This window comes from Xenopus tropicalis, chromosome 1 (assembly GCF_000004195.4).
Source record: "Xenopus tropicalis strain Nigerian chromosome 1, UCB_Xtro_10.0, whole genome shotgun sequence".
In the NCBI taxonomy this organism is placed as follows: domain Eukaryota; kingdom Metazoa; phylum Chordata; class Amphibia; order Anura; family Pipidae; genus Xenopus; species Xenopus tropicalis.
In genome coordinates, this window is record NC_030677.2 from 56,135,614 (window position 1) to 56,160,849 (window position 25,236).

The following is a 25,236-nucleotide window of genomic DNA, read 5'->3' on the forward strand; positions in this document are numbered from 1 at the left end:
TAGGCTCAGCCTGAATTTGTAAGAATTGGGATTAATGATTATTTGCTCTGCTTGATACATCCGAAAGCCCAACTATGTAGAAAATGTGTGTCTAAACTACCAAAAATGAAAGTGGAACTCATCCCAAACACAACTAAAGCTTTAAGTAATCATAAATAATATACATCAATTAACAAATATACAGACATTTCGTGATTTTTAATATAATATGAAAAAAAAATTAGCCGTATTTATTTTTAGGTTTACTTTAAACAAAAATAACTTGCATCAACACTGAACTGACAAAATAAATCTTACAGATTTGTAAGGGGGGCATAACAGTAAGCAAAATGTAATTTTTAATTAAATAATACCAAGTAGGTATGATCAAGCACCAACTAAAAGTGTTTAAAGCTTAAGCATCTAGTATAATGCATAAATCAGTATTATATGGCAGCCGAATCATTTAAACATCCAGGCAATAGTCTTGAAGATGAGATTAAAGATGAACAGGAAATTGTATTTGAAGAAAGATAATCAATATAAAGTAACAACAATAATAAAAGTGCATTTGTCTTTAGTTATATGGGTCAGTTATGCTGAAAAGCACATGGAATTTTAAAGGAGAAGCAAAGGCATTTTGGCATTTTATTGCCAATAGATTAGCCACAATAGTGCAAGCTAGAACACTATATTCTGTAGAAATTTTTATCATACCTGAGTTAACAGCCCTAGAAACTCCCTCTGTTTGTTCAAGATAGCAGCTGCCATTAAAGCTTGGGGACAGTAGCTTCCATGCTGCAGCTCTAGTTGCTGGTAGCTCAGATTACAGCAGAGATGGGAGGGGGAGAGAGCAGAGATGGGAGGAGGAGAGAGCAGAGAGGGGAAACGACTTGTGCCCTGCCCTAAAGGATTTTTCTGAGAGAAGGAACTCTGATACCAAAGAACAAGTATACACAAAAGAAGAAAATAAATCCTTTGTTTCTTTTGAAAGAGGACTCTGCGCGTGTTTATGGCTTTGTTTACATAGACCTTTTTGATAAAGTTTTAAACTTTCCTTCTCCTTTAAAAGCTAGAAAAGAGGAAGAACAGGAAGACAAGTAATTTAAAACCACAAAAATTGAAGAATAAAAGGCAAATGTATAGTACATTAAAGGCTAATTTAAAGGTGAGCTACTCCTCTACCAGGGCTGTGGAGTCGGTAGATAAATTCTCCGACTCCGACTCCTCAGTTTCTGATACTTCCTACTCCGACTCCTCTGTTTTTAATATGCTAATGTATTTTATACATTCATACAGTCAATGAAAAGCATGCTTCATGGTCACTCAATGGTGTTCGTTTATGCACTGCGTGCATTGGGCTTTATTCTTCTAGCAGAGAAGTAATTAATTATGACTGTTTGTGAATTGGGACATTTAAACTTGCTTTATTAATTTTTTTTTATTCCCATTTAAATTTAGTAGGAGTCGGAGTCGGTTCATTTTTTGCCGACTCCGACTCCAGGTACCCAAAATTGCCTCCGACTCCAACTCCTCGACTCCGACTCCACAGCCCTGTCCTCTACAATATACCACGGAAATAAATTTTCACCATGACTTGCCATCTTCCTTAGTCACCTTGCAAGGGTATAAAAGCTCTAACTAGTGAACCACTCTGTAGTTTTTTTTAGGCACAAATGTTCACAAAAAATATACCATCAACATACACAACACAATACAAGCACCACATTTATAAAACATTTTTAAAAGTAGGCTCACTTATAATAGTATATGGCTTATAGCCACCCAAGTCAATAACAAGACTATTAGCTCCATTTCAATTAAAGCATAGTGGGGAAAGTGTTGCTGCTGGATTCAGGGCTGGGCTGCACTGCTATAGGCTGAGCTTCTTATTAAAGGAGCAGTATAAACCCTTGTTGAACATGAGTGTTGTCATTCACGTGACTGTTTTGTTAGCAGGAGTCATTATGCATGGGGGTTATCTGTGCCCTAGTCACTGGTTTATCTGTTCACCTTTGAAGTAACTTTCAGGGGCTTAATAATCACTAGGAAAATGGTAAATTTTAATCTCAGCAAAATAAAAATAATAATAAAAAAGTACCTTGTACTTGATCCTTGATCCCAACTAATCCTTATTGGTGGCAAAGCTATCCTATTGGGTTTATTTAATGTTTAAATTATTTTTTAATGGACTTAAAGCATGGAGATCCAAATTACTTAAAGATTCCTTATCTAGGAAACCCCAGGTCCAGAGCTTTCTACAGATCCCATACTTGTATTATGAAAACAAAAAATATAAAAAATGAAGTTTAAGTAAAATGTTTTGGTTAATCTGTAACATGCTAAAAGATTATTTAAAGCTAAACTGCAGTTTAGTAATTTGTATCTCTCTATACAAATGTTATGAGTTACAGAAAAATGTAATTGTCAAAAATTGGAATATTATGGCAGAAACTGTATCTTTAGCACATTATAGAGTAAAAATTATAGCACTTCCCTTAATCTAGTAACCTATAGCAGAAAGTTTGCTTTCATTGTTCTAACTGCAGTAGTCCAGTATCTGCTAAATGGTAATTGGTTGCCAGGGGTTGCTAAAAAACATTTGCTGGTGCTATTACACTAAAGACATGAATATATTGCAGCTATTTCAATAGCCTATCTTCCTCATGGGTGCAGTATGTTAGATACCTCAAGAACCGTATCTGGCTAACTTCATGAACAGAGAAAGAATAAGCTTAGCAGGTTTGTTGCAAATTCCAGATAACAGTATTTTATCTAGATCAAGTACTCTGAAAGCAATTTTTGAAAGCTGTCATGGCCCAGCACAAATAAAGGGTCTGAAAGAACATCAAGCAGACATTTGTCGTAAGGCATCTTTCTCAGTCTATACTACATCTTTTAAAGATTAGACTCAGCCAGCACTACACGAATTTGTAATAATTTAATAGCTTGTATGCATCATAATGTGGTTTCTTTAAATCTAGAACTAAAAATTAAACTATATAAGGAGAAGGGGACGATACAGATCACAGGTATCAAACACAAGGCCCGCGGGCCAAATCCGGCCCGCCAGGCCTTGCAATGTGGCCCGCACCGATCTCACCGGCCGTACTTGCTATCTATTACGCATGCGCATAGAATCTATGCGCATGCGTATTAGATAGCAAGTACGGCCGGCCATAGTAGAATCATTCTATGCCATAGAATGATTCTACTATGGCCGGCCGTACTTGCTATCTAATACGCATGCGCATGGATTCTATGCGCATGCGTAATAGATAGCAAGTACGGCCGGCTATGCCATAGAATCTATGCGGCATAGCCGGCCGTACTTGCTATCTATTACGCATGCGCATAGAATCTATGCGCATGCGTATTAGATAGCAAGTACGGCCGGCCATAGTAGAATCAATCATCATAACACGCAGGTAGACCAGCCTATTTGGAAGTAAGCCTGAAAGAAATGTGTTTGTCTTTTGCTAAGGACGTTGTCCCTAGAGTGGTTTGGTATTTTGTTCTGTAGTGGTTCAAAGATAACCTTGTACTCCCAACCAATTTGGTCTAATTGTGACACTATGTACTGTATATTTCACAGGTGTCAAACACAAGGCCCGCGGGCCAAATCCGATCTCGCCGGCCGTACTTGCTATCTATTACGCATGCGCATAGAATCTATGCGCATGCGTATTAGATAGCAAGTACAGCCGGCTATGCCATAGTAGAATCATTCTATGGCATAGCCGGCCGTACTTGCTATCTATTACGCATGCGCATAGATTCTATGCGCATGCGTAATAGATAGCAAGTACGGTCAGCGAGATCACAAGCCACAAGTCACGCGAGATTCAGGAGGCAAGTGCTAAAGAGCGTGTGCTAAAAAATACACAGGAGAGCGTGGGCTAAAAAATTTCTGGTTAACATTGTCAGTTTATGACTGTTCAGTAAACCATTCGGCCCGCGATTTAGGCTGGATTTTAGATTTTGGCCCCTTCTCTGATTGAGTTCGACACCCCTGATACAGATAGTTCTATGCATCAATGGGACACATTTGTAACATTAGAACTGATTAAAGCAAAAGTACACCTTATTTTTTATATAGGGGCCCAAGGACCCATATCTAGGGGGCCACCCAAGGATGAGTTAATAAAAAAAAATCTGTTTTTTTCTAACCACGGGCCCACAATTGGACACTTAGATGGGTACCCATGTTATATCTGATTGGCTGAATGTGCATAGACTTTATTGTGTACACACCAATTTGGTAGAAGAGGGGTAGGGTAAGGGGGCATGTCTAAAGCAGCACTGGGAACACTAATCATTTTTCACCATGAACATTCTGCCCAATATTAAAATGCCCTGTGTTTTCCTGAGGTTTCTCATACATTTTCCCAGTCTGATTTGTCTATAGAGACTGCGTAAGAAGTACCCCTCAGGGCACACATTAGGCATTCAGTGTTATTTCGGGAATTATAATCCAACAACACTTAGCTGATTAGTTGCTAGGAGTTCTAATTCACAGGTATAGTCAAATGGTTAGCTAGGTTTAATTTTGAGCTGAAAGGGAAAGTGGGCACAATTTAAACGCATGGTAAGAAGATTTGATATATTTCTTATGTGCCCTGCCAGATGGCCAGGATTTGTGAGAAGTAATTTCTTGTCCTTTAATATATATAAATTGAGTAAAGCTGTACGGCTTCTTCATTATTACAGAGAAATCATTTTTTGTAATTAAATTATATTTAATTTGTTAGTCATCTTTTAGGAAATGAAAATATAATTTATGACAAAGATAACAACAACAGAAAGATTATATTTATACAGTTTATAACTTCCTACGCAGATTGTTATATAATTATTAGTGATGCATTAATATCCCCCATAATGGCCTATTATTTTCTAGTTTATCATTCTGCACTAGATTATTGGTAGATCCTTATCACTAGTACAATCATATGCTCTCATGTGATTTAGCCAACCATCTGTCTGCTCACAATGCTTGGCTGGCTACAAGTCAAAATAAAGGATTTAACTTAAACAGGAGTACATTCCTTGTGAATGTATCAGAGAAAAAACCTTATATGCACCTGTATTATGTGCAGGTTGTATAAAGGCTTTCTTAAAGGACATTTCAACCCAAAAAATAGGTTTTTGCCAAATAAAAGAAAACATAATTCTACGCAACTTTCCAATATTAATGTATTAAAAATGTCAGTGCTTTAAAAATGTGGCATTTGCAAACAATGTTGCAAAAACCAGACTCCTCCAGCAAGGCAGGTCTGTCAGTCTGCTGGCTTGTGTTACATTGTTTCAAATGCCAGAGCCACCGGGGCAGGGAATAAAAAAAGGACAGATAAACACTGTTTAAATAGCAGTTATACATACAAATGTTGTAGAATGGTCTTTTCTTTGTGAGTTTTTAATTGGTCTTCATTTTTTATTTGTTATAGTTTTTGGGGTTTTTTCTGACTCTTTCCAGCATTCAAATGGGGGTCACTGACCCTAGCTACCACAAAACCATTGCTCTGTGAGTCAATTGTATTGCTATGGTTACTTTTTATTACTTATCTTTCTATTTAGGCCCTCCTCTATTTATATTCCTGTTGTAAATTGTCTCAGAATAGCAGTCTCTACATCATACTAAAAGTTAATTTAAAGGTGAACAATCCCTTTAAATATAAGATAATTTTCCTGAATTCATCTAGAGGTATGATAAAATAAATAATGGAAGAAAAATGAAACACACTGTAAAGAGATCCAATATCATGAAACTATATGACTGATTAGTCTAATGTTTATTTTTGGAAAGGTAAAAATATTAGACATTGCTGCTGTCAGTGGATTAAAAGGTAATCATACTGAAACCTTGTCAAATAGAGATAAGTTGGGTTTTCAAATATGGATAATACACATAATTTAAAAATAGAATAATGGAAGAAGAGCCATGATGTTTTAATATAGAGAAAGATGTCTGAAATTATATTAAAATGTAATATTTCCACTGTTATTTATCTTTTAGCATAGATCTGCAGCAGTTACTTGTTGGAATGGCAAGAGGAAATAGATATCAGATTACAATGCCAACACCACTGTTTTTCCACAGAATAAAAACTTGAAATAATTAATGCAACTGATCAGAACACTGAAGGTGAAAGACGCCATTAGTCACACAAACAAGCTAAGACTGCATCTCTCATAGGGTTCTTGTAGCATAAAGTACTATATTTTACATTACTTTTTAGCCTCAAGTTTTACAAGGATACCAACTATCAATTTACACCTGGCCCATGCTGGTCCAAGGCAAGGTAGACATGCAGCTGCAACACATAACACTTTTGCAACCTTTTGCATGGTGTAATGTGTATAGATATGTAGATGTCATTTGTATATTTATAAAATAATTTTTAATTGTGTAGGGGATATGGAGTGGATGACTTACAGAGGCCCTGAAGACTGAACCAGCTGAGCTGTGATTAAAATCTGCATCTCTTGTTAAGGCCTAGTGGAATTTATTAAAGGTGACTGTGTACTTATAAATAGTGAAGCTGGCACTTTAGGTGCAAGGCTTTATTTAGGTCCAGTACCACCCTGGGCACCAATCCTAAATGGGCCCCCTAGTCAGTCCTATGGGAGGCTTCCAAAATCATGCACAGAAGGATCAAAGTCAGAAAGGTTTCCCTGCCATTTATTTATTAAAAAAACTTACTTTTTGGACATTATAAGATACAATATTTTTGTATTTCAAGATACAAATTTTTCGTACTTAATCGTATTTAATACGATTTTTTTGTACTGTGCTTTTTAAAGGTACGAAAATCGTACTTTGATAAATCTGCCCTGTAATGTAAATCTTAAATTCACAATAGTCTTGAATATTATGCTTGTGCAAGAAATCATCCAAGCCCCTGTAAAAGGCATTAAAGCTCTGTGTAAAAATAAAACTGGGTAAAATATATTTCTAATATAGTTATTTAGGCAAAAATGTAATCTATAAAGGCTGGAGTGAGCAGATGTCTTCCTGCTGTCTGCTCTCTAACCTCTTAGTTAGTCAGTGACTTTGGGGGGGGGGGGCACGTGGGACATAACTGTTGTTAAGTTTGTGAGAACGTCCCATACACCCCAACCCCTCAAGTCACTGATTGGTTACTGACTATTTTTACACTGAACTGTTCCTTTAATAAAATCTGCCATCACAACATCACCCAGCAGGACATTCTATAACTTCAATTTTGTTTTTCTCTGTACAGGTATTGGATCCATTATCCGTAAAACCCGTTATCCAGAAAGCTCTGAATTACAGAAAGCCTGTCTCCCATAGACTGCATTTTAATCAAATAATTTGGATCTTCATATCTTAAGTCTACTAAAAAAATAATTAAAACATTAAATAAACCTAACAGGATTGTTTTGCCTCCAATAAGGATTAATAATATCTTAGCTGGGATCAAGTACAAGGTTCTGGTTTATTATTACAGAAAAAAAGGAAATCTGCTTTAAAAATGTGAATTATTTGATTAAAATGGAGTCAGTGGGAGATGGACTTCCCGTAATTCGGAACTTTCTGGATAACGGGTTTCCAGATAAGGGATCCCATACCTGTAATAGTAAAACAGTGCCTTGTACTTGATCCCAATTAAGCTGCATGAATCCATATTGATAGCAAAACAATCCTATTGGATTTAGTTAAAATGTAAATGAATTTTAGCCCACTTAATGTAATCCAAATTACAGAAACACTTCTTATCTGAAAAACTCCAAGTCCCAAGCATTCTGCATAATAGATCCCATACCTGTACCAATATGTAGAAACACAGTTCTCTCTGAAAAAATAAAAACTCCAGTGACACATTGTTATGTTTTAATATACAATTCCTTGCAGAATTCTATAGCTCTGCTCTCTACGTTTAGTTGTTGCTAGCAATTAACCATCCATCCTGTTACACTTCAGCTTATTCTAATCAATAACTCCCAGCTTTCCCTTTATCATTATTTGGGCCACATTTTGAACTATTTTCTAAGTACACATATTATTGGATATAAGGGGATGGAGGTTATCTTGGGTGGTATGGATTGTACCTGTGCTCACAAATTTAGGTAAATGTTAATTATTAAAAACTGTTGCTTGTAACATAAAGGTGTTATTCTTTCATCCCTTGAACTTTGATTCGTTATTATCATAGGTTTGTGCAATAAACTAGGACTACATATAAGCCAAGTATTGTCTTCTTGTACTTCCCGCACATAGCCACATGATTGCTCTCCTCTCCTTGAACAGAGATCAAAACTTAACACTGTTCCTCCCAATGGGATCCTTGCCAGCCATTGAGCCTCTTGTTACCTAGACACAGGTTTGAAGATGAGCTCACCTGAGCATTTTAACTAAGAAACATCAATGACAGCAGTCCCTCTGGAATTGTATTCTTGACAATAACAATCTTCATATTAATGACTAGGCTCATCCATACAAATCTCAATGGAGAGTTCAGATTGTTAGTGATATGTGCTCAACTGACAGTATAAAGAACAACATATTTTATTTACCCCTCGTAAGATTTCTGTCCTTTCAGCCTGTGGGCAGATTGGTCAGAGAACATAGGAGATCAGCCCTTGTATGGCTGCCATTAGAAACTGGAACCTTGGAGCTTAATAAATTGATCCCTTGACTTCTACCACAAAGAGAAGAGGTGGTAAATCAGACGAATATTGTTGCAGTATTAATAATTCACACCATAATTCTTGATTCTAGAGGCTGATTGTATGAATAGCTGCTTGTCATTTGGTCTTATGCATCACTGTTTTTATATGCAAGCATGATCTAGACTCAGGTAGGGTAAGGGGCCCATTTGCTAAAGATCAATTTTCAAATCTTTATTTGCTTCATGGTTTTAAAGGTTTGGGTTTTTTTTCTTCTTTTCGTATCTTAAATTTACATTTTCTGTGTTTTTTTAATTCCTGCTTTTTTTAAAGGCTATTTTAATAAATCACTTTGCATTCATGTTTTTTTCATTGTTTTAAAAACCTCTAAAACCACTAAAATGAGAATGTTGATAAATGGGCCTCTATAAGTGATAATAAAAAAAATAGGGTCCAATTTACCTTAGTTACCAGGCAGTGGTTTGAATAACAGACTGGGAGTTGAATAGGAAAGGGCTGACTAGATACATAACTAATGAAAAGCAACAAAAACTCTACAAGTAGTCCCACAGAGAAGCTGTCAATCATTCAAAACTACAAAAAGTACACATAAAAAGTTAACTCCCTTCATGTTGCCATGACTTTAACCTATCAGTAAATCAAAACTCTAAGTACCCTCCCTTATTAATAAATTACTGTGCAGGTAAATGTACAAATTGTAAATAGCAATAATTAAAAAAAGCCAACTGTTAACTGAGAAAATTGTAAATTTGTTTAATTTACACAGGGATCAGCAGGTAGTAGATTGTTCCTGTTGTGACAGGTATGCTTAGAATTATGAGCAGTGACGAGACAGCCGAGGAAACTTCCATTGATTTTAAATGATCTCTGTGACTGCTGCCTAGAGTTAAGAAATGTATTATTTATGGAGTCCCACTGAGTAATCTGTCATTAGCTTTCCTAATATTGCCCCATATGGTGATAAATATGCAGAATATTTTATGTCAATAGTTGCCACTCCAGAAAATCATGGTTTTAAATAAATAAAGGGATATATGTGTCCAGAGATGTAAAATGAAAAATATTTTCAATCCTATACTTGCCCGGGGTTTTTTTGTGTCTTTTTTAAACACTTCTATTTATCAAACGTAGTTGAAATGTTTGAAATGAAAACACTGCTGATTGTGATCTAGATGTCAGTTTCTATAGCCACAAACAATGTACTGTTTTCTGATAGCATGATCTAAAATAGCACCAACAAACAGGAGTGTGCCTCATTTAAAAAGTGATTGCAAAGTAATGGATGCAATTCTTGAAAGCAAATGACCATGTATTTTATTCACAATGCTGTTGTTTTTTTCACCAAAATGTCAGCATAGCACACACTATGTCCACTGTATTTGTGTTGGAATGGCATCACTTCCAGTGCATAGCACCAATGACATCAGCATCCAATTTACTTTGTGAAAGTCGGTTATGGATATTGACCCTGTAAATAAAACCATACCCAGGTGACTATACTTGCAGGGTTCCCTGCTGGCCATGATATTTATCAGAGTAGGTCTAGGGCAGTGATTAGGGTTGCCACCTGTCCAATTTTGATCCGGACAGCGCGGTTTTTAGAAGGGCTGTACAGGTCAAAACTGCATGTCTGGTTTTCCAAATTAGGATAACCAGGCAGGACTGTCCTAGACTAACATAGTGATCGGCCAATCAGCGATTGCCATGTCATAACTTGCCCATGTGACATCACCGCCCCCCACCTGTAGTGTCACTGTTCCTGCCCCATGATGTCACCCCCTGTCAAACTTTCAGAAGGGGAAAAGGTGGTAACCCTAGCATCAGTGCTCCCTGCAACTATCTGCAAGTTGCTAGAAACAAGTATGGGTGCAACCCCTTTTTTGTGAATAGAATCAATGTGTGCTCAATTTTCCATCCGAAGTAGCACTTTGCAGTTTGCATTTGATAGTAGGGAAATATAATCAGATACATAATTTTATTTAGGGTTGATCGTGTTTATCCTTCCAGTTGTGGCAGCAGATAATATCTGCCCCATATTGCTCGATCATTTGTAGGTGTCATTTAGTGATTTTTGTTAGTTACAAAAAATATATACAGTTATTTTAAAAGAGAAATAGCGAGACATCTGTCAAGAAAGTAGTGAACAAAACAGAATTCTAAATTTGCTTAAAACTGGCACTTACCCATCTGTAGATTTTAGTAGGCAGATGGACACCATTGCTTAACTGACAAAACTGATCAGTAATTCAAACATGTCTGACATATGGAGGACATCAAAGCAAACAAGAGTAATCAACAAAAATAAACACTTGGTAAAAACATTTACTAGCCGAAAAGGCCACAAAGCTCCTTCCCTGCAAGTTTATAGAGACATACATATATTACAGGGGAAATGGCTTTTGTGTACCCATATGCACTACAAATCGCTGGAATCACAAGGAAACAGCCAGTTAGAGAGGAGTCAGTCAGTGACTCACAGCATGAAGTATTTGTGTGCACACCTGGAAAAAAATGTTAGGTTGAGGAACTCCAAGATTAATGGATATATCTAAACAACTATATCAATAAATATAATAGACTATTTGTAAAATAGATTTTTACAACATCCACTACAGTTTGGGTGATTTTTATATTTGCAATAATGACAGTTGCTGTTGCTGCTGCTACAATGACTACCTATCCTGCCAACTCAGGTTATACAAGATCCCATATGCTACCCACCTTAGATGTCAACAGAGAGGCAGGCCTGAATCTGTGGCGAGGCCACAAAGGCCCGGGCCTAGGGTGGCATACATTTAGGGCCGACATGCCGCCTAGACACAAGGGAAATGTGCTCAGATAAGGAGCACTGGCGACGCGCAAAGCACTTCAGCACATCCTGTCCCCAGTCCTCTGTACCTGACCGAGAAGGATCTGCATGCACGCAATCTGGAAAAAGGGGGGAGGGAGAACATGTGGCCTCTGGGCGTCTCAAGCTAAAATCTGGGGCTGTTGAGAGGGCGGTCAGGACAAAAACTTGAAATATGTTTAACTGTTTTGGGATGGGTGCAGGTTTGGAAGAGGCAAGTTAGGTCACATGCAGCCCAAAAAACGTCTCATACAAACCTATAGCTGACCTAGAAAACAGCAAATAAATGCCCAGCATGCCCTAAACATTAAGCCACAACTTTGATTTAGCAGGAGAATTTATAGTGAACTAGGCAGTACATTTTCCTAACATGCTGGATTTTATCACAATCCTTAACTTCTGATATTTCATACCTTATTTTAACAAGAACAAAAAGTGCTTAAATGTAACAATATAACAAATATTAATTCTACAAACTGTTCATTCTGTTGAGGCCAAACATAATAAAGATAAGAACTGCGATTAAATCATGCAACATTATATTTTCAAAATACAAAGTCTCGTAAAATAACTATCTCCATGATGTATGGCCTAAATCAACAGTTTAATATGCATGTAGGTATGAGCTAGCAAATATAAATGTATCGTAATCCGCACAAGGAGCAGGGCCTCCAGGCTAGGACAGTAACAAACTATGACAAGAACAAGTCTTTTTTTGCACAAAGCATTATAAGCTTTATATACTATGGGTATGAGCACAAGTGTGCAGGTGCCAAGCAAAACTGTACGTCTGACAATGTGTGTACTTTGTGCCACCCGAATGCTGACATTCAGTTCATAGTAAATGCCAGTTTCCTTTTCAAAGATATCTTTTTACACAAAAATTAACTCATCAATCAACTACGTGTGACAAAATTCACTACATGAATTTATAGTTACACTGCATAAATGGTATGGATGCATTGAATCCACATTCTTTAGCCAAATCCTGGACCAAATCTTAATTTACATCAGCAATTTCTTTAGTCACATGGTCTTAAGATTCAGTTCAGCTAGGCACACAGATTTGGCCAAATCCTGCTGAAAAATACTCAGATTCAGTGGATCTTTAATAAATAGCCCTTGCACTGATCAACTTGCATCTAACCAGGTTTCATCCAGATAAAATAGTTACATTCCCTGTACAGGTGAATCTAAACACCAAAATATGCATTCGCAAAGGCTTATTTGGGTAGTCCTCTATGAACTTTTGCAATTTACTTTAAAGGACAAGGAAAGGCTAAGTCACTTGGGGGTGCCAAAATGTTAGGTACCCCCAAGTGACTTTAATCGCTTACCTTGTACCCCGGGCTGGTGCCCCTGTTAGGAAAAAAACAGCACCAGCCGGGTTACCTGCAGCGATCGCTTCCTTCTTCCTGCTTCATTTAGCTGCGACTATAGCATAGGCGCATGCGCAGTAGAGTGAAAAGCCGACTTCTCTGTTAAAGTTCAGCTTTTTCACTCTACAGCGCCTGCGCACGCACGGAAGCAGGAAGGAGAAAGCGCTGGCAGCTACCTCGGGCTGGTGCTGTTCTCTCCGAACAGGGGCACCAGCCCGGGGTAAAAGGTAGGCGATTTAAGTCACTTGGGGGTGCCTAACATTTTGGCACCCCCAAGTGACTTTGCCTTTCCATGTCCTTTAATTTTCTATCTTAAGTGATTTCTGAGATATTCTTATTTTTATACTGCTAGGAAGGCTTTAGCTCAGCAGCTTTGTCAGTGACACTTAGGAGGGCATTTAATAAATTTAACTGCATTTGATTTTTTTCATGATTTAAATTTTTGTTTGCGCTAAAACACCATTTTTCGCCATTTATTATGCATCAAAAATGTGACAAATCTGAATGTAAAAATACACCATCTTAAAGGGGACCTGTCATCCTGAGAAATAATTCGAAATTATTTTCTATTGTGTTTGTTAAGCAAAATAAATTTCACTTACACTATATAAATAATATAAATCTCGTCTACTTCAGTCCTGGACTTACACAATCACAGCAAATAGGCAGCTGCCATTTTAAGGACACTGTTAATAAGGCAAAATTTGTATCACCCCAAAATCTTGTGTATGTACCAGAATGGGGGACCAGATGCCCATGCCCATGCACTGGCTACACAATTAGATGGTTAGGAGGGAGAGGTAAAGTGAGAGCCGAATTGAAAGTTAAAGTTCTTACAATATATGATTGACAGCTGGGATTTTTAAATGCCTTTATAATGGGTTTGGATGTAACATAGTAACATAGTAAGTTGGGTTGAAAAAAGACATACGTCCATCACGTTCAACCATGTTTTAATATAAAAATTAATTTGGGTTCTTGTCTAATTTGAAAAGGACTTTTATTATACAGCTTTTTATGTCTGGGTGACAGGTCCCCTTTAAAGCTGTCAAGGTCATGTAGAAGTCAAGGGCAGGTATCCTTTTTACAACTGGAGGATCTTTCTTTGCTTTGTGGTATTAGAGGTTTTCGTGGTTTTCATTTGTCTGTGTTTTTCATTCATTTAATTCATGCTTTTTTAATTCATGTTCTTTTTAAAGGCTGGTTTAATAAATTCAGGTCCTCTACTCTTCATATCAATTTTTCATTCAAATCATACCATGGTTGCTAAGGTAATTTGGATCGTAGCAACCAAACAGTTGCTGAAACTCCAAGCTGAAGAGCTGCTGGACAAAAACTGATATCATTAAAAAACTACAAACAATTAAAAAAAATTGCAAATTGTCTCAGAATATTACTCTCTACATCATACTAAAAGTTAACTCAAAGGTGTACAAACCCCCAGTAGTGTGTTTATAATATGGAGTTGTAGTAACCTTTATATAATGCATTCGACTTCCATGTGGCATTCTCTGTACCTGTACACATGGAGCACCTCAAATACAGCAATTCCTAGCCACAGAAAAAAATATTATTTTATTATTATACAGTGGCACTGTGTTGCCTGATTATCTACATCTCAACATGTTCAGGCCCAGACTGTAATATGATAATGTTGTCAAGAATTTAGTATTCTACACCCTTGGGCAGGCTTGATGCCACAAATATTGCAAAGAACCACAACTAGCCAGGGGCTGCCAGCTGGCCAGCCATTGTTAATTCTTTGCCAGCTGAGTAGTGTAATTACACTGGTCATGTCACAATGACACAGCATTCAGCAGCCCCTTCCTATCCACACTTCAGCTCTACTGGTAAGCCAACTAGAAGCCTAAATATTTAAAGTGGTTAGCCCTGTCAGAACAAGTGGTTAAGTTACTAGGGCTTCCTTGTGAGTCATAAGTGGATGAGAAATTAGCAAACACAAACTCGGGCTCCAAACAAAAGCATATTGCATATGAATCATCACATACCTACAGGATCACATGAAACTGGATGCTATATTCCAAACCGCTTTTTAAATTGCTAAGCAGTTTATTTGTAAGAATATTCCCACATACTACAAGCTCCTTAAGAGCTCAAGTTCACACTACTTTTCATCTAAGGGGCTGATTTACTAAGACACGATTTCGAATCCGAATTGGAAAAATTCCGATTGGAAACGAACATTTTGCGACTTTTTCGTATTTTTTGCGATTTTTTCGGCGTCTTTACGATTTTTGCGTAAAAACGCGAGTTTTTCGGCGTCTTTACGATTTTTGCTTAAAAACGCGAGTTTTTCGTAGCCATTACGAAAGTTGCGCAAAGTCGCGATTTTTTCGTAGCGTTAACACTTGCACGCAAAGTCGGGCCTTTTTCGTATCGTTAAAACTTAAAAGGCGCGACGTTTCGCGCAAGTTTTAACGCTACGAAAAAATCGCGACTTTGCGCAACTTTCGTAATGGCTACGAAAAACTCACGTTTTTACGCAAAAATCGTAAAGACGCTGAAAAACTCGCGTTTTTACGCAAAAATTGTAAAGACGCCGAAAAAAATCGCAAAATTACCGATCATTATGAAAAAAACGCAATCGGACGCATTCGGCCCGTTCGTGGGTTAGTAAATGTGCCCCTAAGTCTCCTGTGTGCTGCAGTATCTGATTATCCTTTAGGGTTATTCCACTGCAGTATGTGCTGGTGCTAGAAAGATAAATGATAATAACGTTAATATGTTGATAGTTGGGTATAACGACTTAGGAAAACCATTTAACTTCTTCAGTCATCTATACTGCAAGTTCAAAGGTAAGGCAGATAAACACAGTAGCCATGCAACTGAACCTTAATGTCAATGTAAACATGTGCATTAATAAACAAAGTTAATCTCTGGGTTACTCATTTTTCCATTCAGTGAAAATACATATAAATACAAGCTAAACCCTCAAACTGTTGTCACACTGCCTGAAATCCTATCATCATTCTCAACCAAAGGTATTAATAGGCAATGTCCCACTTCCTTGCCATCCTTTAGCTTTATCCTTACAAAAGACAAAATATTTCAGTGCTAAAGTTTTTCTTTGCAAAGATATCCGATGCATAAAAAATCTCCAATTACTTGTACCTAATATTTTGGAAGGCCAAGGTTAAGATAGTAATTTTTAGATTATTCATAGGGCAGGGTACCTAATTGTTCAACATGAGTTTAGTGAACAGGGCTTGTGTGAACAAATTTTTTGCCTATTGTTTTAATTATGAAAAATCAATGGTTCTTCTTACTTACTGAACAGGAAGATTAAAGCTACTATATACAGGTATGGGATCCCTTATCCAGAAACCCATTATCCAGAAAGTTCCAAATTACGGAAAGACCATCTCCCTTAGACTCCATTATAAGCAAATAATTCTAATTCTTAAAAATGATTTCCTTTTTCCCTGTAATAATAAAACAGTACCTTGTACTTGATCCCAACTAAGTTATAATTAATCCTTATTGGAGGCAGAACAATCCTATTTGGTTTATTGTATCTTTAAATTACTTTTTAGTAGATTTAAGGTATGGAGATCCAAATTACAGAAAACCCCAGGTCCCGAGCATTCTAGATAATAGGTCCCATACCCGTATATACTCCATGTACACCTTACAAGATAACGAGTATAAAACCTTTGACTTTACCCTTTGTTGTGACTGTTGTGTAAGTCCATAATGCATGGGGACTATCTGTGCACTACTAACCTAATGATATACACCAGAACAGAAATGAACAGCCTTCACTTCACCATTTGGTGATCCTGGTGTGTAATTCGGCGCCTAATGATCACCACTGCCTACACATTAAGGCCCCTTTCCAGGTCTGCACCTAAAAGGAGTAAGAAAGGCTAAGTCACTTGGGGGTGCCGAAATATTAGACACCCCCAGTGACTTTAATCGCTTACCTTTTACTCTAGGCTGCTCCCCCTTTTAGGAGAAAACCGCACCAGCCCGGGGTACCTGCGAGCGTACCTGTCTCCTCTCCCTTTTGCTGTCTTCACGCTTGCGCATGTGCAGTAGAATGAAATACTGAACGTTAACAAAAAAGTCGGCTTTTTCACTTTACTGAGCATGCGCCAGCCCAGGGATTCCGAAGACAGAAGAAATAAGGAGGATGATACACTAGCAGCAGCTACCCCGGGCTGGTGTGGTTTTCTCCTAACAGAAGCACCAGCTCGGGGTAAAAGGTAAGCGATTAAAGTCACTGGGGGGTGACTAACATTTTGGCAACCCCCAAGTGACTTAGCCTGTCCTTCTCCTTTAAGTCCATTTCACCAAATGCACAGGTGCAGTTGCATTTGTTTTGATGGATGAGGTCAAACCCAATTACACTGGAATTAAAGAAACCAGTGCTATATTTTAGTTTCCCAGAAGTACAAATATGGTTATACTGTATATCTGCAGGGAAGCCTAGAAGATGATACTATAAAGATTTCTGGCAAAACAGAAAGTAGCAAAAACAACAAGAGAAAATATAACAGAGAAAATGTGTAAATTCTAAAAAGTATCCAGTGTTGGTTAAGAGGCTGAGGGTATCACAAGAATTTATTCATGCCTGGCAGCCTCAGCATTATTTCATAGTCAATTTGGGTTAAAAAAAAAAAAAAAACAAAGCCTATCAAATTCCACCCCTCTAGATGAACCCACATGCATATATACACATACTTATTACAGAGGTAACTATACACTCACATAGATTTTCTGATTTTCTGTAGAGGCACTCAAGGGCACAAGCCTAGGGTGGAAGTTTCATGAAGCCTAAATTTGTCCAAAACTTTCCTGTGCACCATAGACCCAAAGCAGATTGTGGTAAGAGCATTTTGACCATGGAAGATTGAGAGGACTGGTGATCAAGACACCACATATGGCAGTGGCCAAACAACTTGGCATTTGGACCAGAAGCTGTGACAAAATCATTTGAAATGCATCATATACAATATAAATTAATATTAGTCATTTTCTGACTTACTGATGTTGGAGGAAATTACTATTTGTATACACAGAAAACATACTGGTAAAGAATAGCTTTACCAGACCATGGTGACCACAAAGTGCCTTGCACCTTGCTTGTTCATTTGTCAGTATGTAATTATCCTACCAACCACACCCCTCACAATAACACATTGTTCTACCACAACAGTACTCACAGAAACATAGATTGATCTCATGTGTTTATCTTCTCACTGCTGTGGAACCACATTTTCAGATAGTTGCTTATTTGAATAATGTCACAAAGGTACACCCATTTGGGTTGTTTGTCACCACTCTTTTCTAGCTATATAATGTTAAATAGTCAGTCTTCTAGGAATAGACTTATATTGCTTACAAAAGCAATATAAGGCTAAGGACCCACGGAGCTGTTCAACCTCAGATCTCTGTTGCCTGCAGAGATTAAAATGAAAACCTTTCTTCAAAGTCAGGCTCATCATAAAGGGTGCAGGATATAATTGCTCAGTTACCTGTGGGCAAGAGGCCTAACATTCCTGTCATCACATTTGCATACATGGGGCATTAAAAATTAGGTGCCTAAGGAATGTGACAAAACCAGTACTTTCTTGATAATTGCTACTCAACAGAACACCTACTTTTATAATTAGAAACGAACCTAATAAAAAAAAATAAATTATCATATGTGGAGTTCCATTCCAAGGTATATGCAGCTATAGTAAGGAACGTGAATATTTGTCTAGGATGTGTAATAACTTCTCAAAGAACTTCACAAATAAAAAATAGTCCATAATTAAAATACCCAGAATACACTGGATGAAATTATAAAGTTATTAAATATGTATAGGGGTTTAGATGCACCGGCTATTTTCACTGGGCTGACAGCTCAGAAGGCCATCCTCCCATATTGTATCCTGTACTGCAGCTAGCTGAACTATTTTCTCCCTGGCAAGTAAAGGCAATCTTGGACAAACTGCACCATGATGCATTTTTAAACTTTTGCGGTGATGAACTTAAAACAAATGTTTCATATATCTGCAATGGTAGAACTGTATTAGGCCCTTTAACTTGACTGCATGCAATGTTGGTATGTGTGTAGAAATGTGGGGTTTTTTTTGTTGTTGTTGTATAGTTTCCTTGAACACAGCTCTCTGTATCCCCGTGACAATGGCATTCTGAATAATAAAAAAAATACCTCAGAGGTGCGCTGTTTCATCTAAACCTGTAAGTGCTGTGATCTGTGCATTGTTGTTATAGTCACTGGTACCCAGGCATTATATATACAGTATATATATATATATATATATGTGTGTGCTGAGCATGTGAATACACGTTCATGTTAAAATAAATAATTATGTCTGCTGTCACTGTTCCCTTTCTCTGTCTGTAATAACCATGCAGCACACAATATGAAAGAGGGTATATCCCATAATTACCCCAGGATATTTTACTCTTTTCTTCACTTTCAGAAGGTTGAGAAAGCCCAGGCCAACCTGCCAATGTACTAAGCCAAGAACCCACACATTCTAATGCGAGCAAGTCAGATATAAGAAGCAAGTAATGTGGTAAGTATGCTTTACACACAGATGAGAACAGGAATAAAGTCACAAAAGCGATAGGCACATAGAGGGGCGAGGGAATGAGCACTGTACCTGTACACACCAGGCAAGGTGATGGCGACCCTGGGGACAGTCAGGCTTCTGTGCCTAAAGTTACCTGGGCGCCGCTCATCTGTGCAGCCCCAGGCACACAATAGGCAGGACGCGGTTCTACAGGTTTCCCTTGTCGCACAGAGCGGGGAGGCTGTCAGGGGAACACTCCGGGGAAGTGACAGCTCTGGCTTCTACTCATTGCAGATGCACAACAGAGCGGGGGGAGAGTGTTAAGCAGCAGGCTAGGGCTTAGCCCTTCAATCCCTTGCATGGAGCTGCACTTTGCTGTATGGGTGGGGAGGCACAGGATTAGTTACACGGGCTGCTTAGAGTTTGTGCCTGACATAAGATCAGTAAAGGCCATAGGGAAAGGGAGGGGGCAGGGAGGAGCTGTGGGAGGGGCTGCCAGACCTGCAGGTCCCGGGCTGAGGTGAGCCAAGTACAACGCCCCTCCCCCAGCGAAACCTGAGGCTTGTGATCTCAGCATCCCGTCAGTGCGTGTACCTCATAGGCAAAGCCGCCCGCAGCCTAGTTTGCATGAGTGCAGGGACATAACACACATGGAATGCTCTGCTGCATTACGTTACTAAGGAGAGCACATGTAAACTTCTGCTTGACTTGTATTTTATTTATTCATGTAAATCAATGGTCATATTCTACCTCTATCTGACGATTCAGTGTTAATGTTTAGCTGATGTTCCAGCGCCTTCAGAGGTGCACAATAAAATTCATATTCATCGGCGAAAGCCTCGCGAGTCTTTTTCGGCGATTTGCGCGAAATCGCGCCGCCGCGTCTGCCATCCCGCCGGCGACTTACATGTTCGCCGGTGGGATGGCAGGGAGAAGGCAACTCGGGGAGATTAGTCGCCCGCGAACAGGGAGTTTTGCCGCGGGCGACTAATCTCCCCGTGTACCAGAGCCCTAAATGGGTTGTTCGCCTTTAAATGAACTGTTAGGATGTTCTTGTCTTAGTGTTCGGAGACAATATGCTGTGGGTCTTAAATTTTTATTCTATAATATACTAAAAGTTAACTTAAAGGTGAACCACCCCTTTGAGTATTGTGATGAATCACAAGAAGCAATGATTTTTGAGAGACAAATGCTCTAGCACTAATGCAGAGCTAATAACTTTACTTCAGAAATAAATATTATTTTTTTATTTTTAGTAACATGTATTTATACAGCACCAACAGATTCTGCAGCACTGTACAAAAGATGAATATATATGTAAATGATGAACTAACATGCAAATAATATCCAATACAGGAGGTAAATAGGGATCTCCTCAACAGAGCTTACAAACATTTAGCAAAACAATAGTGTTCTAAGAAACTCTGCAGTCTTCTATTGATTTATTTTGTCGTATTTGAATTTCTGTTCTTAATCTCTTCAGTTTGGTTTTAACCAAACAGCAATTTAACCCACATCTAATGACAAATATTGACATATATAGAGCAGCCACAGACTAGAAAATCATTAGGAGAGGATCTAAGCAGAAAAACTGTTGATGATATTAATAAGGATAAAAAGCTAGACTTATTATCAATCTGCTTTCTATTTGCCGTGGTCTGTAACTCTAACTACCAGTTTTTTAAAATCTCAGGCTTGAGAGCGACAGACTAGAAAGAAAAAGAGTTATAAACTATTAGTCTTGAATTTTGGACTTTGTGATAACATGACAGCACACTATGATGAGCCACTACAGGCTTTTTGAGTTGCCTCTTATAAATAGCCCAAATAACCATACTCTTCCTCCTCCTCTCTTTTCATAGTCTTACTTTCATTTTAAGGCCAGTTACCAGTAATGCCACCATCAAGGGATTATATAAATCTGCCTCTTCTACCACTGGTGCTTGGTCATTAAGCTGTTTAACTGTGATTCAGCCAGCTACTACTTACAGCAGTGATCCCCAAGCAGTGGCTCATGAGAAACATGATGCTCATCAACCCCTTAGATGTTGCTCCCAGTGGCCTGAAGGCAATTATTTTTGAATTCCTGACTTGGAGGCACATTTTGGTTGCATAAAATCCAGGTGTAATGCCAAATAGAACCTCCTGTAGGCTGCCAGTCCACACAAGGGCTACCAAAAAGCTAATAACAGCCCTATTTTGGCAACCCCAGGAAGTTTTTCCATGCTTATGTTGCTCCTCAACTCTTTTTACATTTGAATGTGGCTTACGGTTAAAAAATGTTGGGGACCTCTGACTTACAGATTTCCTTTGATTCCTGCCCTTTCCTGTGATTCTTGCCTTGCTCCTGAGTTCCTGTAACTCCTGCATTGTTTCCCTTCCTCACACCTGGTTTGTTCCCAAGTTCCTAAATCCCTGCCTGGTACCTGGCTAGTTCCTTTGCTTCTGCCTTGCTCCTGAGTTCTTGTGCTTCTGTTGCTGTTCCTGTGTTTCTTGCCCAATCCTATGAATTGCTTGGTTTTGACTTCCAACCTTTATATTGAACCTTTGGATTTTATTTCAGACTGCATTTTCCATCTGTCTGCCCTGACCTCCATACTGTATACTTTGCTCATTGCATCCATTTTCCAAGAGCGGGTCTTACAGTCTCACATTTATAAAAAATGCTCAATGCCCCATTTACCAGTGTTATCAAGCATATGGGCACCAGTCCCTCTAAAATCAGTCCTGACATACTGTCTTGTTACCTTGCTAAAATTTTAATTAATGTAATCCCTAAATGTAAAGTAAACAAAAAACAATTAGGCAAAAATTAATCAGGCCAAGTTGTTTCCTATGATTCTATAATAAAGTAGTAGTTTCCTATTCCTATTCTGAAGATCTGGGCCATGTGCACCTGAATTCCATGTTACTATTTTTAAGCACTGAACCAATTCTTTTAGGATTATATAGAAATGAAAAGTTACAGATGATGTTCACTTAGTCTGCATCCTTAAACATTACGCATAATTTCTAGAAAGTGTGACAAGGGCCAACATTAGCTGCCATCTTAGCTTCTCCAGTTGGCTATTGACCCACTTCGTGGCCAAAATAGTGCCTGTCCAACCTATATCTGGCTAGGGATCAGCATATTTTGAAGTCCATTTGAATGCTGTAGACCAAGTGCTTAAAATTACGGAAATGTTTCTGGATAATAAAGAGATCATATGTAGATAAGTTAAAATAGCTCGCCAGGTTAAATTAATAATTTTTAGTTGTATCATGGCTGGTCCATTAATTTTTATGATGTATTTATTGAGTTTCACAAAACAAAAATTACCAGGGAGTGCTATATGTACTGGAGTGGAAAGAGAGGGAAAAATGAGGGACAACCTAAAGAAATAGTAGGGAGTAGGCACAATTAGATTTTATGCACCCTTGGAATGTAAAGAGAACAAAAAAACACAAAGTAAAGGGCTTTCATTAGTTTGGTATAACATAAGGGCTTTGTAAAAACTGCAGATTTGTATTTGTTACATATAGGAACTAGAGGTTGGTTTCTATTTGGCAAGAGTACTTGCCGCCTAGAAAAAAAGGAACCTTTTTTTAACAGATATAAGTAATAATAATTTGCTTGTTTAAAAAAAAAATTAACTATAAGAAGTGATAAGGTATTCAGTTGGCTTTTGTTTGCACTAAGCTATGTGACCATGATACATGAATAAGAATATTAGGGGTTAGGCTAAGTTTAAGATTTTGGGGTTTCATGTTGGGCCATGGATCAGGAACATGCATATAAACTGTCCTTCAGTATTCTGTCATACCATAATGTCCTTCTTATTATGCTTTAGTTAATCTAGATGGGGACTACAGAAGCTTGGTTGTTTCATTATCCTTTACAGTCTCTGGCGGTGTGTACCCAGAATATAAATTGTGCACCTGAATATTAAACTTCTTTTAAGGAATAAAGTAGCGTATATAACATAATATGTTATGAAATATCAGGCAAGCTTTTTACTAAGAATTTTTTTCCTCGTTTGATAATAATATTCCTTTAAAGTGCTTCCAGATCATCCTTTGAAATTAAATCTGTCAGTGCAGCAGCTGTCACTTTACACTATTCTGAATTTGTTAAATTTTAGTATAATTAATTAGGCAGCAATTCAGATTAGTGCAATTAATGACTATTTATGCAGACACTGAAATGCAATAATAATTTCTGGGATCAGCAGGATGTGTGCCTAACAATTAACTAACAAAGAAACTCTGGCTATTCTTCTTTTTTGCATGTAGGTCCTACATCCCTAGGGTGGTTAAAAAAAACACAGAACAAATATTGAAAACCCAATATGAAAATATTATTATATATAGAATGTGTTTTTTAAAATATAATTCAAGTGCCCTGCTTAAAATATTTACTTTGCAACTTAAGTGCAGTAATGGTATTAAACAATGAGACTAGTAAAAGTCTAGGGGAATAGGATAAGGGCCTGGATGAATGTTATTATTAACATTTATTTATAATAAATAAAAAATGTTGTGCCTTGGGGATATTACGAAGGGAAAAGTTATTGGCAGTGGTATTAATACAATTATAGAATGATGTCAAAGAGTCAGAGATTGTACCCAGACAGCATGGATAAAAAGGATGAGGTTTGAATGGAAAGACTATTATCATATCCATTTGACCAGGGACATTAATTCATCCAGGAGATAGTTGGGGTGTAGTTAATGATCTGGATACTAAGGGATTGGAGAATTTACATTAGAATGGAATTGTTATCAGTATCAAAGGCACCTTTCAATACATTTGAATTGTTCTCAGGTGCTGCATATGCAATCCATACTCATTAGAAACTATAGTTTTTCATGCAAGTACATATGTAGCCCATATACAATCAGAACAGGAAAAGATGATAGACAATATTCAAATCACCTGAATCACTGAATTCTGAGTTCTGCTGAATGCCCCTTAAGGTCCCCATACACGGGCAGATCCACTCGCTTGGCGATGTTGCCAAACGTGCAGATCTTCTCCCGATATCCCCCACCTATGGGTGGGCAATATCAGGAGAATCCAGGGTAATTCAGTCGTTTGGCCCTGGGGCCTGTGGGTTAAACTTTGCTGTCTATGAGATTTCCATGGTATCACACAGACTTCTTTGTATGACATCATGATTGTATAGTAATATGGCCACCAAACATGACATATCAAGTACATAACCCCACAGCATGGGGTTAGACCATCATTCTGTGCGAAAGATTAGCACGCGTCTAAGACATTTATGTAAAGCCAGTAATACATGTTTTTTTGCTTTATTGGAGCGGCCCATGGAGTAGTTGTCCCATGAACATCATTACCTGTAATGACAAGATGACAAGCAGTATATATATATATATATATCTGCAGTTCCTTTATCTGTAGTCTGATCCATACATTAGCAACCCACTAATGAGTTGTTAAAATAAACTATGGCCCAATATTCTGTAAATTGCTTGAAAAATAGTTATTTTATACATAATGCTTAGGCTATTTGTTCAGTTGCTTTGGATATAAAAATATAGTCTATAAGTCAAACGCAGGACTGTAAAGGTTGGGTGTGATTCTTTGCTTGTTCTTCAAGTACATGCTACTCTGTAAAAATAAATCTTTATTAAAATGCATTTAATAAATAATACAGATTGTGGTTGAGTCTCTACATTTCTGCAATAGACATTAACCCAATTACATAACAATATTCCAACTATATGCGCACATGTTCTACATGCTAATAGATTTACATAGATATAGACTTGTACCTGAGAAACAAGTCTATTATCACAAGCCTCTCCCACACAGTACAGAATATGA

General features: G+C 37.8%; 1 protein-coding gene across 2 annotated transcripts in view; it reads right to left on the reverse strand.

Moving 5' to 3' along the window:
- The window catches only part of fam160a1 (family with sequence similarity 160 member A1), a 91,895-nt gene extending 72,016 nt beyond the window's left edge, over window positions 1-19,879 (reverse strand). The window contains exon 1 of one of the 2 annotated variants that reach the window (XM_002933497.5): window positions 19,507-19,879. The gene's annotated coding sequence lies outside the window, so the exon portion shown is untranslated. Of the gene's footprint in view, window positions 1-19,496 lie in introns of both variants that reach the window. The other variant, XM_004911147.4, reaches the window with a different exon arrangement.
- Window positions 19,880-25,236: the final 5,357 nt, after the last annotated feature.